The sequence below is a fragment of the Sander lucioperca genome, chromosome 13, assembly GCF_008315115.2.
Source record: "Sander lucioperca isolate FBNREF2018 chromosome 13, SLUC_FBN_1.2, whole genome shotgun sequence".
Classification (NCBI taxonomy): Eukaryota; Metazoa; Chordata; class Actinopteri; order Perciformes; family Percidae; genus Sander; species Sander lucioperca.
This window is the reverse complement of record NC_050185.1, coordinates 23,231,904-23,250,937: the sequence shown is the minus strand read 5'-3', so window position 1 is coordinate 23,250,937 and position 19,034 is coordinate 23,231,904. Positions and strand designations below refer to the sequence as shown.

Genomic DNA, 19,034 nt, shown 5'->3' with positions numbered 1-19,034 from the left:
CATGAAATTCAATCGAATTTTACTGTTTCCATAAGGCATTTTTCATTCGATATCACTTAATTTGGATAAAAACGTGTGGATGGAAAAATAGCTAGTGATGCCTATTAGCAGTCTGTCACAATTCGGCTCCTCCTTCATAACTCTGCTGGCTGAACCAGACGAGACGAGATAGAGTTAACCTTTCTGTTTAGTGTTGCTCCAGAGATTATGGGAAATGTAGGCCTATTGCAGGAAACGAGATGACCAGACACGGGCCTGGCTGTAGCATTAAAATACCTCTTAATTCAAGGTAACTTCCTAGTGTACACATAGGCAACTTTTGACAACTTTTAGTGTAGTACTAGAGCAATCGTCGACATTTCCGACAGCACTTAAAGGCAGCAGAGGGGCTGAGAGTCTGGACTCAAACTCACAAAAGCTCCTTTGTCATTTTTTTTCTTACTCCTCGATATTCCTTTTTCATCTTTTCTTGTTCATTACTGTGAGATGGGCCACAAAACTAACACAATAGCCTGATAAACAAACGGACTCACGTCATATTTGTCAGATATAAGTTATTCTTAAAAGACAAAGTTAGCTTCCAAAATTTTACTTTTTGTGTTGAGCGAAAAAACTCGATTTCATATTTCGCTATGTTTGTACTTAACTTAGTACTTGAACGTAACCAATGGTTTAGTCTTGTTAGGCAACTTGTAAAGGCTCGTCTGTTACGCATTTGTTAAATAATAATTAGATTTATTCGATTAAACAGGACGGGAAAGTTTTTTTTGGAGCAGGGAAATCCTTCAGTTTCCATTAGCAGGAGAAGGGCGACGAGGAGGGGGGAGGCTGGACATTCTTCTCATACTGCAGAGCAGGCAGGGGGGAGCTTCCTACCACTACTCCTGTACCGCTTCTTTTTTACGGTTAAACATGAAATTTACAGGAAAGGACGAAGACTTTGTGGACGCGAACAAGCTCCTTCTCCCGAAATAGGAATTAAAAATCGCGGCGAGACCCACCATTGACCGGCGGCAGCCAGTTTTATTTTTGTAAAGGGAGGTTTTCTGCAGCCCGAGGAACCGCTTCAGTCCCCCAGGAAAGAGAAGAATAACAAAAAGTGATGTTTCGCAGAGTTGGAGGAACGGGAAAGTAAACGGAAGAAACTCCAATGAAAGGTAAAACTGTGCGTTTACTGGCATATAGTTAGGAACACGTTTAATTATACGGTGTGCCAGTCTTCGCACGCGTATGCCTTTAGTGAAAACTTTAAAGGATAATGAACAGTTGTGAAAGTCTGTGTTTCACTAGGAATCTTAGTCATTGTTCTGTTTGTATCATGAACACTATCAGAACTAAAAGTGGTTTCAGAAAATGATTGTGCTTTATTCAACTTCCTTTATCTAATCTTCATGTCAGTCATACTGGTTTCATACTTCATTCTGTGATGGGTGCTGTAAATTAATGATTTAAAGTGAGTTAACGCTCTGAGGTCTAAGCCATTTTTCCAATATTTGGGTGCTGCTTTCCTTGTGTAGTAGGCTAATGCTTGCATAACCTCAACCCTGTTATGCACATTAAGTTATTGACATCATTTTTTCAGGACAACCTGGGCTATCAGGATATGTATGCGGCAGGGATGTCACATGAATGCATAAATTATTACATGACTATATACAAAAGGACAACAACTACAGAAATGTATTACAATCACACAGACAACAATAATAAACAGGAATTGGCTTTTGCAACTTGTTCTTCTTGTTCGTCTTTGTAATCAGGGGAAACAAAGAAACACTGTAAGTGACACAAATAAAAAGCATTTTCGATTTCTCCCAGAAAAGTCTGTACGCTTTTATCCAAAAAAGTAAGATGTGTCATCTCCAATGCATTTCCTGTCTGCTATGAGACATCATGAGGCCAAATCAAACTCACATATTTACACATCCGGGGCTGCTTAAATTACCAGCATCTCTGCTCTGAGAATCGATAGATTATTTATTACATTTAGGCAGAATTTATATAATTATTTTAGCTTGTTTGTTCCAGGTTAGATATATGTAGCAGCAAAGTAACACAGTCAGGAAAGTGGCAGCATCTGTAACATTGCAGATGAAAAAACCAAAGAAGAAAAAGATAGTCAGGAAGACAGCCTCTGATTGGTTGACACACTCACCTGACAACATTCTGGCAGTTAAAATGTTTGGGGCTAACAGTAAACTGTGGAGTTATCATTTTGGAATTTTTGTGCAAAGTCTCTGCACTTCCAGGCTGGATTACAAAGCTTCTAGAAGGCCTAGGACAGGGGTGACCACACTTTTTCAGCTCGCGAGCTACTTTTAAAATGACCAAGTCAAAATGATCTACCTACAAAAATGCAAAACATATTTATTTATACATATATTTATAAATATATTGAAAATCATTTATATGTACAATATAAGTTAGTGTACCTTGCATAACTGCATGAACCCATATTGCACAATACAACTCTGTACATTTATTTGTCATCACCTTACTCTGATGACTTGCACTGAATGGAATCAGCCAGGGATGCATAGTCCGGACAGTAGCTGCTGATAGCCAGCCTCAAGCACATTTCTAAATGATCATCAGTCATGGTGGAACGGTATTTGGACTTAATAATCTTCATGTGGGAAAAGGCTGACTCACATAAATAAGTGGAGCCGAATAATGCAGTCAAGGAGGTAGCACATTTCCTCATATTGGGGTACTTTTCCTCTGTGAGTAAGTTCCAAAACTGTCCATGAGCCCTGGACTTGAGCTCAATGTCAGCTTGTAGTGTCAGGATCTCATCCTCCACTCCAGACGAGTTCAGGTGAAACAGTGTTGCAATTTTTGTGCAAGTAAATCAACCTCAGCATCTTCCCGAAAAGGGTAACACATGAATGTAGCGACTGGTTCCAATAAAGCAAAGTCTTGAAACCGTTTGTTAAAGTCTGACAGACAGTTTTCAATCTGCTCTGTGTAGCGTCCACTGTCAAGTTGCGCACACGCCTTCCCTTGCGTCTCCAGTTCTGATACGAGGTTCTGAAAGTTTGCCAAATCATGGCGCTGCAGCTTTGAGCACAGATGTTGCATTTTTCGTTTGAATGCATTTACTGAGCTGATCATATTGACCACTGTTTTGTCTTTTCCTTGCAGCTCAACATTAAGGTCATTCAACATGTTGGTCAGATCAGTTAAAAATGCTAAGTCTAGTAACCACTGATCATCATTTAGTTGGTTGTATTCTGCATGTTTAGATACAAGGAAAAACTCTTTAATCTCCGGACAGAGCTCTCGAAATCTTTGCAGGAATTTCCCTCGACTAAGCCATCTTACGTCAGTGTGTAGCAACAATTCAGTGTGGTCGCAGTCCGCCTTCTCCAGATGCACACGGAACAGCCGTCTTTGAAGAGATCTGGCGCGAATAGAACAGGCGATCTTCGTTGCCACATCCATTATCTCTTTCATGTTGAGCATTTTTGCGCATAACGCTTGTTGGTGTATTATGCAGTAATAATTGAGGAAGTCGGGGAAGGCATCATCCTCCCTGCACTTGGCAATAAATCCATTTGAGCGGCCAACCATCGCGGGCGCACCGTCTGTGGTGATGGACACCAATTTGCACACTGGGAGCTGAGTTTTCTCAAAGTTTTTGAAAGACTGAAAAATGTCCTCTCCGCGCGTGTGTTCTTTCATGGGCAGTACTGTTAACAGCTCCTCTTTGGCAGTCATATCGTTAAACACCATACGAATAAAAATGCACAATTGGGCTGTGTCACTCACGTCTGTAGACTCGTCCAATTGCAGTGAGAAACACTCGCAATCCGCAATATCCCTCCTAAGTTTCTCGGTCACATCCTCGGCCATTGCTTCACAGCGCCGTGTAACTGTACTTCTTGACAGCTGGAGAGATTTGATTGAAGATACTATGTCTGGTTTGTTTTTAAAGTCTTGAAACAACGATTCAGCCGCTTCAACGAATGCCTCTTTTATCATCTCTCCGTCTTGGAAGGATTTCTTGTGTTTAACGATGACGTGACTCACCCGGAACGATGCTTCGGTGGCGGTCTTCGCTTTTGTGGTAAGCTGTGAGAAAAAGGCCTGCTGTCCGGACAACTGGGATTTTAGTTCTTTCACCTTTCTCCTTCTCAGTTCGCTTTTCGGAGGGAAGTCAGTGTCGTATCTTTTATGAACAGTCCGAAAATGCCGCTCCACATTTCCCTTCTTCGGAATAGCAATGGTAGATTTGCAGATGAGGCAAACGCACTTCGAATAGGACATTGTGAAAAAAAAGTCCTCCTCCCATTCTGTATGGAAGTGGTAGGTTTTTGGCTTCTTACTTGGTCCAGCTCCCCCACTCATTTTTATACCCTTTTTAAGTTTAGTAGAAATTACTTAGGCTAACTGGGCAACTCGCTAGCTTGCTGGAATTTTGCCGCTGCTGTGCACATGCGTGCTGACCCGTATGTCAGACAAGATCAGACGTTAGACTGGTTGTCCTGTATGTCAATCAAGTGAAAATGTCCTAGTGAGGATGGATGATTGGCTGACGAAAAGATCAGACGTTAGACTGGTTGTCCTGTATGTCAATCAATTGACAAATGTCATAGTGAGGATGGATGATAGGCTGACATCTATTTTTTTTTAATGCCATGCGATCTACCCACACTACCTTTGCGATCGACCAGTAGATCGCGATCGACGTAATGGGCAGCCCTGGCCTAGGATAACACAGAAGGCCTCTTTGGAAAGGCCCAGATTCCAGCTATCATTAGGCTTGGGTCAATGTAAAAATGTTAAACCCAGTTTGATATCAAGCCAAACACTGGGACGGACCGGCATATGCACCTGTCTCAGCCTCTTCCGAGGGGGACTGATGAGCGAGCCCATAATGAGAGTGTAGACTCCTGACCACATGGTGGCGGTAATGCACCTCTAAGCCACGATTTCTTTCCCCCGCAGTGAGCTTATAATAACCTCTTTGGTTTAGGTGTTTAAACTTTGACTTGTCTTTTTCAGCTCAGTTCTTTCGTCAACTTGAAATCCGAAATGTTTCCATATCGGCGGCGCAGTTTTAGTTTTCTTTGAGACTAACTCTGCCATATATCATCTTGTCACCCCAAAAACGCATAAACTTTCTAATAAATAAACAATGTGCGCCGTCCCCCCTTCCACCGCTACTGAAATGTGATCTCCTTCATAGTGACGAGTCGGCAGTAAATTGCTGTTAGTTTGTTTAAAGACAATCATAACATTATGTTACTCACGTTGTCATTTTGCTTATTGGGCCATTCCGCTGAACCAAGGCCATTTCCGTCACCAGGACAATGTATGTTTAAATATGCAAAAATCTGTATGAAAATTTGCTTTAAAAAATTTGCATTTTATTGTTAAGCAAAGTGTCCTACACATTGATCTAATATCAAATTTAAGATACATAATTTAAAATATTAATGAAATCTACCTAGAACACTGAAAAATGGCATTTGTTACATGCGCCTACTTTCTAACACTACACTTTACCATAAAATACAATAATTGAAATCCTTCATAAATCTTATTTTTTTGCATTGTTGTGTGACTCCATATCGCATATGTGCTTTAAATAAACAATATGTACACTCTTCTGGGCTGCGTTCTGGCTGTGCCGCGGAGCGTCTTGTGACTCGCAGATTTTATTGTCTCTACAAGTACTTCAAAGAACAATCACGTTTATTAAGCTAGTATCTACCTTCCACTCCAAGCACTAACGCAGTTAAACTCCATGCATGCCTCACCCTTTTGTAAGCTTATAAATAAGAATCACAAGTCAGTCTTGTTCGGAAAATTGCTGTGTTTACTCTTCATGCTACAGTTTACAGTGCACAAAACTGCAATCTCTGCTGGCCGTTCTTATTATACATCCATGTGCTGTATATTCTTCTTCGCTACTAAACTTCAAATCTACTCTGCTCCGTTGCATTTTGCGACCATTTTTTGAGACAGAGAGAGTCATTTTTAAAACTACTCGCATATGTGCGACCTGCAAACTTTATTACTTTTTTATTTCATGGTGAAAAGGAGGAAAGAGAGAGTCTGGCCAATGTGTGTGAGAGGGGGAGGGTCCATGGGTGACTAGTCAACTGCGTGGGTAACGTCATCTACACTTGTTGGTCTCGCTTTCGTAGCCTCACACTCATCGTCCGCACATACTGTTGCACAGCGCTGTTGTTACCATGTCAGTGAAAATCATGATGTTGCAGTCCATAATACATTTACGAGTGGTGATCTGCAGCCGAAGATCATCCATTTTGTTTGCTAAAGAACGTACATTGGCAAGGAAAAATGTTGCATAGTGAAAGCCGATAAGGAGTAAGGCCGGCTTCACACTTGGTGCGTGGGGTGACCGTGGATTTCCACAGGATGCGGAACGTCTGCGGACCGGCTCCGCTGCGGAACGGCTACATGCTCCGCTGTCCTTCAAATACCCACCAGGTCCGGATTTGATGCGTAACAGCTGCTGCCAGCCGACCACGAGATCTCGCGAATTCCTGTATGTTCGCGCGATATAACAGGATGTAGTTTCTATAAACAGAACCACAAAACCAACAACAGTTTGTTTCCATCCAGAGGAGTAGAGGGGAAACAACTCTGTGCTGTGTTTTCGAGGTGTAGTGCAGGGAAATATGACCTGCCGTGAGCACGGTGTATTTTATTTTGAAAAGTAACCGGATGTTTTATTTTGTTTCTGTGCTCGACTTCCTGTCCCACACACTCTGAATTGTGCTGAATTGCTGCGGAGCTCTCCGTCGTCCGTCAAAAATAGAAGCGCTGCATATCTGCTCCGGAGGGCTGCGGACTGACGGAGCTGGGACGGAGCAGGGACGCAAACGTTCTGCATCCAGTGGAAATTGCCAGTGAGCGTCTCAGCTGCGTGGCGTGTCTGTTTTTATTTTGGATTCCATGTTAACAGGTTAGAGCTTGCACACTGCCTGCATGACACGCACATCTCAGGCACAACTCGAGCCGCGCCAAAAATGCGTGCATGCTAAAAATAGAAGCGACGCCTATTTTTCACGCAAGCGTGTTGGAAGCGCTTCCAAGCTAAATAGAATAGGAAAAGATGTTTATATGTAATTTTGACACAAATACATAATAAATGACATGTTGATGTTTGAAAGTCTCTAGGTTTTGACATAAATTCAGATATAAATGTAATTAAAAAAAATAATAATATATAATTATCGATTTTCAAACATTGCACCTGTCAATACAGAACGAAATATTCTGTAGCCTATTTTGCCGTCAATACTGCCGACGTCTTTGCTGTAATCAAATCAGTATATATGTTTAAAGTGCCCATATTATGAAAAAAATCACTTTTTCTGGGATTTGGGGTGTTATTTTGTGTCTCTGGTACTTCCACACGCATACAAACTTTGAAAAAAAAACATCCATGCTGTTTTGAGTGAGATACGGTTTCTGAATGTGTCATCCCTTCAGTCTCCGGGCAAGCTGTTCAAACTCTGCACGGCTTTCTACGCAGGGCTCCAGACTTAACCTTTTGCCTTGGTCGCACTGGTGCACCTAAAGCCTAGTTCACACGGGACGATTTTAAAATTGTCGGCCGATTTTCCAATCCTGAGAGACCCCACGCACGGCGATAAAAAAATCACGGGTCTAACAGTTTTGGTCGTACAGTGTGTGGTGCGCAGCACACGGCAAAATCAACACATCACACACGAACCGATTTGACTCCCGAGCATTCCCAGGTCAGATGGGAAATCTCGCAAAATCCCTCGAGATCAAACGTGACTTCAGAGTAAACAATCATGGCGGATGAAGAGGATGCAGTGGCTCAATATATGTCTATGGTGGCGATAATTTGTAGTTTGTTTTTAACCGAAAAAAAAACGTAATCAAAAGAAAAGGCGATGGTCAAAGAAGTGGAGACAACGCGAGCATGGACTATACTTGCTATACTTATCTCCGACGTCCACCGGACTTGCTGGTGCGCCATGCCGCCGGCTGTTTTGATTTTGTTTCCCGGTGCTTTCCTCGCCGCCTCGTCACCTCGCTTTCTGATTGGCTACACGCCACAGTCCACAGGCTGCGTGCTCGTTTGTCCCCGGGGGACACCACACACAAGGAGAAATCGGGCCAAAACAATCCAACATGTTGGATATCCCTGATTTGAGATCGGAGCGGTCCCGACGTGCTTCCGAGCAGACGAGAGCAGTCTTAACACACCACACACGGCAGGAATATCTGATCAGATTATTTTACGATAATCGGAGCATCCTTAAGATTGTCGGGAGGGGTGAATCGGGGCTAAAATCGGCCTAATTATTCTGCTGTGTGAACTACGGCTGCCACCTCTTAGTCGATTAGTCGACTAATCGGTCGTTTTGGTCTTAGTTGACGAGTCATTTTTTTTATGCTTATTCATGCTTAATTACTCATTTCCAAGAAACTTATGAGCACATTTCTGGTAAACACAAGATTTAAAGTGGTGCTTTTGCAGGATTAATTGTGGAGAAAGTCAGTTTTACAGATGGTTCAATAACTACATTTATATTGTGCTTTTCTAGTCTTAACCACCTCTCAAAGAGCACAGCTCTGTCGATTACATCAACTAATCGATTAATCGACAAAATTATATAAGTGTTAGTCAACTAAGAATTTCGTCGAGGACAGCCCTAGTGTGAACCAGGCTTTACTTTTTTTATTTAGGTGCACCAGCACAAAATTTAGGTGCACCCAAATTTTTCCTCGCGTCGCCATTAACGCCACAATTTCAAGGTCACCTTTTTATCACGCTCCATATACATTCATGTATATATATGAATGTGTATGTATGTATGTATGTGTATATATATTATATATACACATACATACATACATACATACATTCATATATATATATACATTCTAGGGGTGTGCAAAGCAGCCGGTATTTGTATCTGTATTTGTATTTGTTGAGGGGGGAAAAGTATTTGTATTTGTATTCGAGTAAAATTCAAAATAGGCGTAAAAATCCATTTTTTTTGCATTACACTTCTAATTTACGTTATAGTGTAAGTATTCTTTAATTATATCCATTATTATCCATCATTGGGGGAATTTGTGCTTGTGGGGGGGTTGGCAGACAGTACCAGGAGAGGATGCTTTAAGTGCATGTGATTATGCATAGCAGATGTTGACAGATGTTTGATATCTCTGCCTCTGCTGATTTGACTTTTGCACACATTACATATCACTTTGGTTTTATCTGCAGCACTGACTGTAAAATGCTTCCACACAGAACTTGAGCAAGTGTTTTTGGCTGGTGGAGGACCAAGAGATGGCTCAGCAGCAGCCACACTCTTTTCTATTTGGTTGCCCAAATCCACGTGGGGAGTTTCAGCTAAGTTAATGAGTGACGGGAAGCTATGCTAAGGTTAACTAGCCTAGCCTATAGCCTACATTTTGCTGTCTGCAAAAGACAGAGTAACTTAAACGTACCACATAACTCCCACAAGTGCATACAATTCGACACAACTACACAAGCATTTTTTTTAACCTTTTTAACCGAACGTTAACGTTACTCTGTGAACAGCCTATTGTCTAAATGACCGAGCTAACAGAGCTAGCTACGTAAACAGAGCAAACATGAGAGCGCCCGACTGCAGACGTCAATAATGCAGCGTAATGGATTAATCTCCCGATCAAACTCCGCTTCCCGAAAGTTATAAACTGCCTCCGGAAGCCAGTTAAGGTACAAAAAATCTATTCAACAAAAATAGTGATGCAGTTAAGTGTTTTTTCGCTCAGCCGAGCCCTCTCTGTTGCTGTGTGGAGCAGCCTGTGTCAGTCACCTCTTTTACTCTTTTCCCCTCCCCCGACTCCTGAACGTCACTCACTCACTCATCTGGGCATGCACTGCGGTCTCGTGGAAACGCAGCTTTTTGATATAAAGTTTTTCTTGTTCCCAAATACAGATATTTTTTATTTTTAAGTATTTGTTCGAAATAAGTATTCGTAAAAATCACGTCATTTGTGCCTTTCCGAATACCGTATTCGGGTTCGGCTCCACATTTTTATGAACTATGATAATGTGGCCATGGGTCACATCTCTCGCCCAGGTCCAGCAGGCTCCGTCTCACACGCTATTACTCAACTAACTGAAGTTAGTTCCATTCAGTAACTTCTTCTGTGTTTTTCGCCGTGGCGGCCGCAATAACAGAGAGTTACCAGCGGAAACACAGGTACCAATACAGGTTTCCCTCTCATACTTAATATACTGCTGTGTTAATAACAATTACAACTGTAGACAAATGTCAGCAGTTTGGACCGGTGGTGCTGTGTCTGTCTGCATGTTGCAGGTGGGCCGTGTGTGAGTGAATGGGGGCGGAGCTGCGCGGAGGAGAGATCCAAACACAGGCACGGCTTTACAGAAGAAATGGGTCACGTAACGCAACATTAAACCATATTGATATAAACGACATCGCTTCGTTAGTGGAGAGGCAGCGGATGCAAGGACGTTAGGTGCACTGGTGCGACCTAGGAAAAATCTTAGTCGCACCATTACACTAGACGAGACGAGGGGCCTAGGGGGCTAAACGCTAGCATGCTAGCTCGTTCTCAATGGCAAAACTCTGCTACAACACACACAAATTCACCCTAATCTACAAAATAAATTGTATATAACTACTTACATGTCCCTGTTCTGCAGGTATTCCACGCAAAGTTGGAAGTGCGCCCTAGTTTAGAAGAAGTCTCCTGGCTAATCCTGCCTTGTACAGGCCGAAGTTGGAGCTAGCTCATGTAATCCTTACCTAGCTACTGCGCATGTGTGACTGACAGAGATGTTACAGAAGTTAAGAGGTCTCACTCTGTAGCTAAAACAGAAACCTGACAGCGTGTGAAAGGAGGAGCTGCAGCAATGTGCAGTAGAACAAAAATATGGTGTTTTTTGAAAATTAAACTATTCCTTAAACCTATTCTGGTACAACCTCAAAATACAATTATGAACCTGAAAATGAGCATAATATGGCCACTTTAACATGAAGTATACTACTGCTTGAGTGGAGTAAATCAATGGGAAACATACATGTGTACAGACAAGCCTAGCAGCAGCAACGCTGCGTCAGACACGTTTCTGGTATGCAAAGACATAGAAAAATCCACGCAGCCGCCATGCAACTGACACGCAACAGAAACGCCACGCAGCCAGTGTGTGGCCGGCCTAAGCCTTAGCCTAACGTTAGCTCTCCTCTCTTTGTTTATAGTCTTAACCCCGCCTGCACTTCCAGTCGGCTGAGCTGTGTTGATAGACCTTGGCAGTGCTGTTGTATTCGGTCTCGTCACAAAATCAATTGCATTTTTACTTAGTCTTGTCTCGGTCTCAGACAAAAAGGACAGGATTTTTTAACTGCGGGAAATCACTTGCTTGACTAAGCTCCGACATTTGCTACATGCTGCGGTACCGACTGGGAGAGAGGTAACGTTAGAGACGGTAGAGAACGGAGACCGCTTCTTTGAAAAAGTAAAATACAAATAGGCTGCTAAATATATAACTATTTACCTCGTAAATGAGGTCATCTGTCTCTGGCTTTCTCATCACTCAATATTTCCCACACTGGCTGTTAGATAGTTAAATACTTCCTTTTCCATGGCAGTCTAATCACCTTAGATATGATTGCTATATCAGTTGAAGGCAGCTTCGTGAAAGAGGAAACATTCAGCTCTTCCACAAACTCCTGGGCAGTTCAGGGCTTGTGTTTGGTTTTTTAAAACTTTTTTTGTGGCAGCGAAAGAGGAAGTAATGTTTCCTGTATGTGACTCTCACACTGCCTCAAGACACACTGACAAGTCTGATCGGTGGTTACATGATTGGCACCGCAGTGTGCAGTGGGGTTGCGTTTCTCTAAAAGTTAAGTCGGTCTCAACTTTTCACAGCTCCGTTTTTTCCCGTCTTCTCCCTGCGGCCTTGATCTGATGTCAGAAGGTCCCTGCATATAGACACAGTGAAGGACCTCATTAGAATAAGTATGGAGGGACCTAGCTTGGAAGAGTTTGGGCTGTGAGGTGAGCTGTCGCTTGCATTAACATCCAGACATTCAGGAGGTTTTTACAGGAAGCCAAGTTATCCATAAAGGTCTCCTCTTCAAAACAAACACACCAGGCTTTTTTCTTTGATAACTTCCACTTCTGAAGTTCTAACAAATGTAGGGGAGATGAAGCCCTCAACAGCTGACTAAATGTAACGGTAACCGACTATTACCTTGGTTAAAATTACAGAGGAACGTTTTCGGATATTGTAGACCTATGTTAAATATTTTTTTGACTTGTGTACACAAGTCAAAAAAATATTTAACATAGGTCTACTCGTTTTTAGACATTCTAAAGATCTAAAATGTAACATTCTGCATTAAAATGTCTAAGAACCTCAGTTTCCAACAGTTACAATGCTTCCTCCTCTTCTTTTGTTTTGGCCTATGGTTTTTGTGCTTGGCAACAAACAGGCATTACATCGCCAACTGTGTAGGAGCAATGATTCGCCAAACCTGCTTTTATTTATATCTGATTTTATTTTGTAGTAACGAGTAACGAAGATTCTTAGGGGATATGTATCGAAGTAAAAGCATTTTGTGACCATTTTTTTGAGACAGTGCGAGTATTTTTTAAAACTACTTGCACATGTGCAACCTGCAAATTTCATGACTTTTAATTGTTTTATTTCATCTGAAAAGGAGGAGAGAGTGAGTCTGCCAGAGTAGTCCAATGTGTGTGAAAGGGGGAGGATCTGTGAATGATTAGTCAAGTACTTGGCAACGTCATCTGCACTCGTGTGTCTTGCTTCCACACATGCTGTTGCTACCATGTTTCCATGAAAATCATGAAGTAGCAGTCCATAATGCATTTACGAGTGGTGATCCAAAGATTATCAGTAAAACTGTTGGGGGAAATGGGAACAATTCTCAGAATAGTAATGCCATAGACAGTATGTTTCTACTCATTATGGTTATAAAATAATTAAGTCATGAATCAGAGGTGCCGTTTTTAGTCAGATGGCTAATGTTTGGTGACTAAACCGTACCGTAACGTTATAAGGTTATTAAAACGCTCAGCAAGCTCATAAAGTAATTTTAGTTACTTTTTAGAATTACATATTGTATGTTTAATGCGGAAATGTTACATTCTTCTAAGTACTTACAATAACGTCTTGTATAACGTTCTTAATAAAGTATTAAAAGTAATTTTCTAATATTAAATGTACTTAATTATTAGAAGTAAAAGTAAACAAACAGCAACTTTGATTATGAAGTTTATTGTGGCTTCCTTAATGTAAAGCACACACACCTTCTTTAACATCAAATTCAAAGTCTTTTCCCGGACTTTCCAGGCACAATTCACTCAAGGTAAAGGACCAAATTCTGTATATTTTGAGTGAGCTGATTTTTTAATCTTTCACTCCAACTTACTCGAAAACATTACTTGCAAATTTGGCTTCCATAACGCTATCATTTTATTATCCTTCTTCCTCTTCTTCTTTAGTTTTGGCCTATGGTTTTGGCACTTGGCAACAAACTGGAATGGAGCATGCCCTACCTTGCAATCTAGGAGTAATGATTAAACGTTAAATCAAACGGTGCCAAATTTCGGTACCTGAGAGTGCGTAAGCGCGAGTTTCCCTGTCCTCTCTGCATGTGTGACAGAGAGCGGGGCTCAGCTCAGACACATGCGTGCAGAGTTGAGGTGCAGACGGAGCGAAAATAAGTTTCTTTGTTCAAGTCACGTGAAGTCACGTCATTGCCTATAAAGCGGCCGCAATCGCGAGGCAAAAGCAGACGTGGTGCGATTAAACTTCCTCTGAGACAGGCACAACTGGGTTCTCTATGCCCTGGTGACTGACTGACGGGCTGTAGGTTGTAAGGTAAGGCAAATTTATTTCTGTAACACATTCAGCAGGGGTTGTAGCCAATTCCGTGGTCTGTCCCGGGACCATGGTCTCTGGCAGGGACCAGTGGTTACTGCCACTAGGGGCGCTAAAGACACTGGTCGCGACCAGCTCATCAGTGGTCGCGACCAGTTGCTCTGTGGCACGGACCAGCTGGTCTCTGGCACAGACCAGTGGTCACAACCACTAGGGGCGCTAAAGACACTGGTCGCCACCAGCTCCTCACTGGTCTGCCCTGTGGTCCCTGTGGTCTGTGAAGCGGCTTTAGTATTTTCTCCCCTTTCCTGTCGTTTTGGCAGCACTGTTAGCTGGATAAATGTCAGAGATCATAACCTTTTGTCTATAAAATACACTATATCAGATATATTATGATTATTATTGTTATTATTATTGATTTTGAAGATCTGTGTGGTCAGGACCAGCTGGTCTCTGGCACGGACCAGTGGTCACAACCACTAGGGGCGCTAAAGACACTGGTCGCGACCAGTGGCACAGCGGTCATGACCAGCTTCTTACTGGCACAAATAGTTCAGGCAAAGTAGCGTTTTACGACAGACTAATTGTAAAATAATTTTTTACAGCTTAGATTGTTTCTATGAGGTGTCCAGAACAACATACTAAAAGTCCTAAGAAATCCTAGTTGAGGAAATATGTTAAATTCTCATCAATCCGAGATGTGTGCCAGTAAGGCCAGACAACAATACACCCCAATGGGGCTATTTTTTTCCTTTACTCCTATCAAAATGAAACTTTACACAATGAAAGTACCCATGAAACGTAAAAATGTTTGTATTACAAGTTTCTTTGAAAATGAATTTTAATATGCAAATGAACTATACACTAATCGAATATGCCCAAAATACACCGAAACAGGCTTAATTTTTTCCTTTACTCCTACCACAATAAAACTTTACATAGTAAACGTATACATGAAAAGTAACTTTTTTTGTATTACAAGTTTCTTTTGAAATGAATTTGAATATGCACATGAGCTCCACACTTATTGAATATGTCCTAATTTGCATAGGTAGAAACACCATTCATATGTATGACAAATACATCAGCCCAATCTTCATCCAATCATCCTACTGCCAATGGGTGATGGCAATGCTGCTTTTAGACTGTCCTCTAACCTGAAAACTGCCTGGCTTGGTAGTACCTGCCAGGGGTATAACCCCCGCCGGTATAGTCTTCAGGGTCACGGAGGCACACAAGCCTCCCCACCATGACAAGGTAGCAAAATGTAATCTCACCACATTACTAATGACTAGGGCTATTCTGACTTTCTTCTGATGTTATCTGTGGGGGAATGTCATTAGGTAAGGGTTGTTTGCAAAAAAAAAAACTGGAGGCAAGATTGTGCAATCAATTCTTAAGGTCAATATAAGTCTTTTTGTGGCAAGTGACCCAGGTAAGTGTGGCAAGTGACTTCAAATTTATCGTGTTTATGCATAAGTTAACCTAATGAATGGACATGAATGTGTGAATTATTTGGCCCCTGTTTTCTACTTGTGACTTTATGGCTTCTTGGCCATAAGTCAATTAGGCCTAGTGTTGAGCTCATTTGCATATTTAAAATAGATTTTTCCAAGACACTTGTAAAACAAAAATTTTACTTTTCATGTATACTTTCACTGTGTGAGGTTTGACTGTGATAGGAGTAAAGGAAAAAATAAGCCCATTAGGGTGTATTTTGGGCATATTCGATTAGTATATTGCTCATTTGCATATTCAAATTCATTTTCAAAGAAACTTCTAATACAAAATGTCTTACTTTTCATGTTGACTTTAATTGTGTAAAGTTTTATTGTGGTAGGAGTAAAGGAAAAAATTAAGCCTATGTGGGTAGCCTATATTCGATTAGTGTATAGCTCATTTGCATATTCAAATTCATTTTCAAAGAAACTTGTAATACAATTTTTTTTAACTTTTCATGGATACTTTCATTGTATGAAGTTTTATTCTGATAGGAGTAAAGGAAAAAAATAGCCCCATTGGGGTGTATTGTTGTCTGGCCTTACTGGCACACATCTTGGATTGATGAGAATTAAACATATTTCCTCAACTAGGATTTCTTAGGACTTTTAGTATGTTGTTCTGGACACCTTATAGAAATGATCTATGCTGAAAACAATTCTTTTACAATTAGTTCTATTTTTGGCTCCAAAATGAGTTACTTTGCCTGGACTAAAAGGGCAGTAAAATGACTGGTCCTGACCACCTCCTCTGTGATCTCTTCTGTTGTTTGGACCAGTTGAGTGATCTGTGGAGTGTTTGTTTGTATTTATTTTTAATACAACTTTTCACGTTTCTCACTGTGTTAGCAGAATCGCCTAATGTGAGAAGCCATAATCGTTTGTCTATCCAATGTTATTGATCACTATTGTTAATAGAAATCATAATAACAATGATTAAATTATTATTATTAGTTGTAGTTGTATGAGTAGTACTACTGATTATGCAGGTCAGTGTGTTTGTGACCTGCCTCACAGTCCTGACCAGCTCCTCGCGACAAGCTCCTACCTGGCACGGACCAGTGGTCACTACCACTAGGGGCAAAAAAGACACTGGTCTGTCTTGTGGTCCTTGTCATCTGCCTGTTGTCTTGACCAGTTACTGAGTGGTCTTTGGAGTAGTTATTGTACATTTAATACACCTTCTCCCCTTTCTCATTGTGTTGGCAACACTGTGCTGAATAAATGTAAAAATAATTAAAAAAAAATCATTATCTTTTGTCTGTCAAATATTATTGATCATTACTATTAATAGAAATCATAATAACAATGATTAAATTATTATTATTAGTCGTAGTTGTATGAGTAGTACTATCGACTATGCAGATCCATGTCTTCCTGACTGGTTTAAACTTTACCAATGTGTTGCATTTTAAAAGAACAATCATCGAGTGATCAGGTGCTGGATCAATCAGGATGATTCGACTGTTACTTTTGTTAGGCTACTTAAGTTGAATTTTCAATTAAAGTTTTACATTTTTGTATTTCATTTGATGTTGCTTTGTCACTCAACTCTACATTACTTCCTCCACTACATTTATTTGACATTAGTTTCTAGATCATGATTTGATACAAAGGGTAATGTGACAAGCTTTTAAAATGCAACACATTGGTAAAGTTTAAACCAGTCAGGAAGACACGGACCTGCATAGTCGATAGTACTACTCATAAAACTACGACTAATAATAATAATTTAATCATTGTTATTATGATTTCTATTAATAATAGTGATCAATAACATTGGATAGACAAACGATTATGGCTTCTCACATTAGGCGATTCTGCTAACACAGTGAGAAACGTGAAAAGTTGTATTAAAAATAAATACAAACAAACACTCCACAGATCACTCAACTGGTCCAAACAACAGAACAGATCACAGAGGAGGTGGTCAGGACCAGTCATTTTACTGCCCTTTGTGCCAGTAAGAAGCTGGTCATGACCGCTGTGCCACTGGTCGTGACCAGTGTCTTTAGCACCCCTAGTGGTTGTGACCACTGGTCTGTGCCAGAGACCAGCTGGTCCTGACCACACAGATCTTCATAATCAATAATAATAACAATAATCATAATATGTCTGATATAGTGTATTTTATAGACAAAAGATTATGATCTCTGACATTTATCCAGCTAACAGTGCTGCCAAAACGACAGGAAAGGGGAGAAAATACTAAAGCCGCTTCACAGACCACAGGGCAGACCAGTGAGGAGCTGGTCGCGACCAGTGTCTTTAGCGCCCCTAGTGGTTGTGACCACTGGTCCGTGCCAGACCACAGAATCGGCTACAACCCCCTCTCAACACATTTCAGCAAAAAGCCTTTTTTAAAAGCTTTACAGAAAACAATGAATAAACATTACAACAGTTATGAAAGAGAGAGAAAATAAAAAAGGCAATAACAGAAGATACAAATACAAGAATAAACTAGAACTGCAAGCAGTTATGACGGGGCCCAAGCCACCCACGGCAGTCGTCCCCGACGCCCAGGGGAACATGCGAAAGCGGAACCCGAAGTCGGGCGGCGGGGAGGCAAACGTCGCTAAACATCGAGAGGCGCGAGCCGCGACGTCTGCGGTATGCCGCCGTTGGAAACGTAGCGGTCACCAGTTCACCTCCACGCATATACGGACTACCTTTAAGAATTCTCTACAATAAACAAACTTCTTAACCCCCCTGACCGCGGGAGACAGCAGAGAAAAATGAGAGAGTGACTGAGAGGGCGGAGGGGGGAGGCAGGTGTGGTGGTTGAAGGAGCAGGGGAGGTGGTCAAGTTGTTGCAAATGGCGTCATAGGCGCTGATTTATGTTTTCCTCCGTGGGTGCTACATGGGAAATTAAGAATCAATGCCACCAACATAACCAATCACACTATGTCAGACTCTCCCCTTAGCACGAACTGCAATGTTTAAATGCACGGTATCGCCGCCTATGAATGGTGTTGATTTTGGATTGAAAAAGTGAGAGAAAAGAGTTGCATTTGTCCACTGTGAAGGTTTAGCAACTTTGTCAAGTGGGTTAAGTAGTTTGTTTATTGTAAAACACCAGGGGAGCACACAAAAGCAAAAACCAAAACGGTAGGAGGCAAACCTCAGTAAATATTGAGAAGTGTGAGCTGCAAGTTCTGTGGTACATTTCCATTGCAAATATTCCATTAACATTGAGTAAAAGGGCCAAAACTCGTCTACGTTGATTATAGCGCCCCCTAATGGCCGATCTTCGCCAAATTTGGTACAGAGCCTCAGAGCGGCATGCCGAACGAGCACTACAAGTTTCGTGTTGATTGCATTTACTGTGGCAGAGATATTGAAATTGCAAATTCCCCATTTAAATGCATTGAGTTATTGGCCAAAACAAATAAACGTTGCTTATAGCGTCCCCTAAAGGCCGATCTTTGCCAAATTTGGTAAAGAGCATCGTAGTGGGATGATGAACGACCTCAATTTATTTACTGATAACATTTAATTTGGCCGAGATATAATATGTTACGTGTGTGGTAGCTAGCTAGGAAAATTTGTTTGGTTGTCGAATGCGCAAACTTCAACGTAGCAAAATTCCTTGGGTAACTTTTGGTCAGGTCCATCTGTAGATGCTACATACCAGGTTTCGTGCTGATCT

General features: G+C 41.3%; 1 protein-coding gene across 4 annotated transcripts in view; it reads left to right on the top strand.

The window, feature by feature from the left end:
- The first annotated feature begins 201 nt into the window (after positions 1-201).
- The window catches only part of amot (angiomotin), a 150,802-nt gene continuing 131,969 nt past the window's right edge, over positions 202-19,034 (top strand). For all 4 annotated transcript variants that reach the window (XR_004105670.2, XM_031303708.2, XM_031303709.2 and 1 more), the window contains exon 1: positions 202-1,157. The gene's annotated coding sequence lies outside the window, so the exon portion shown is untranslated. The remainder of the gene's footprint in view (positions 1,158-19,034) is intronic.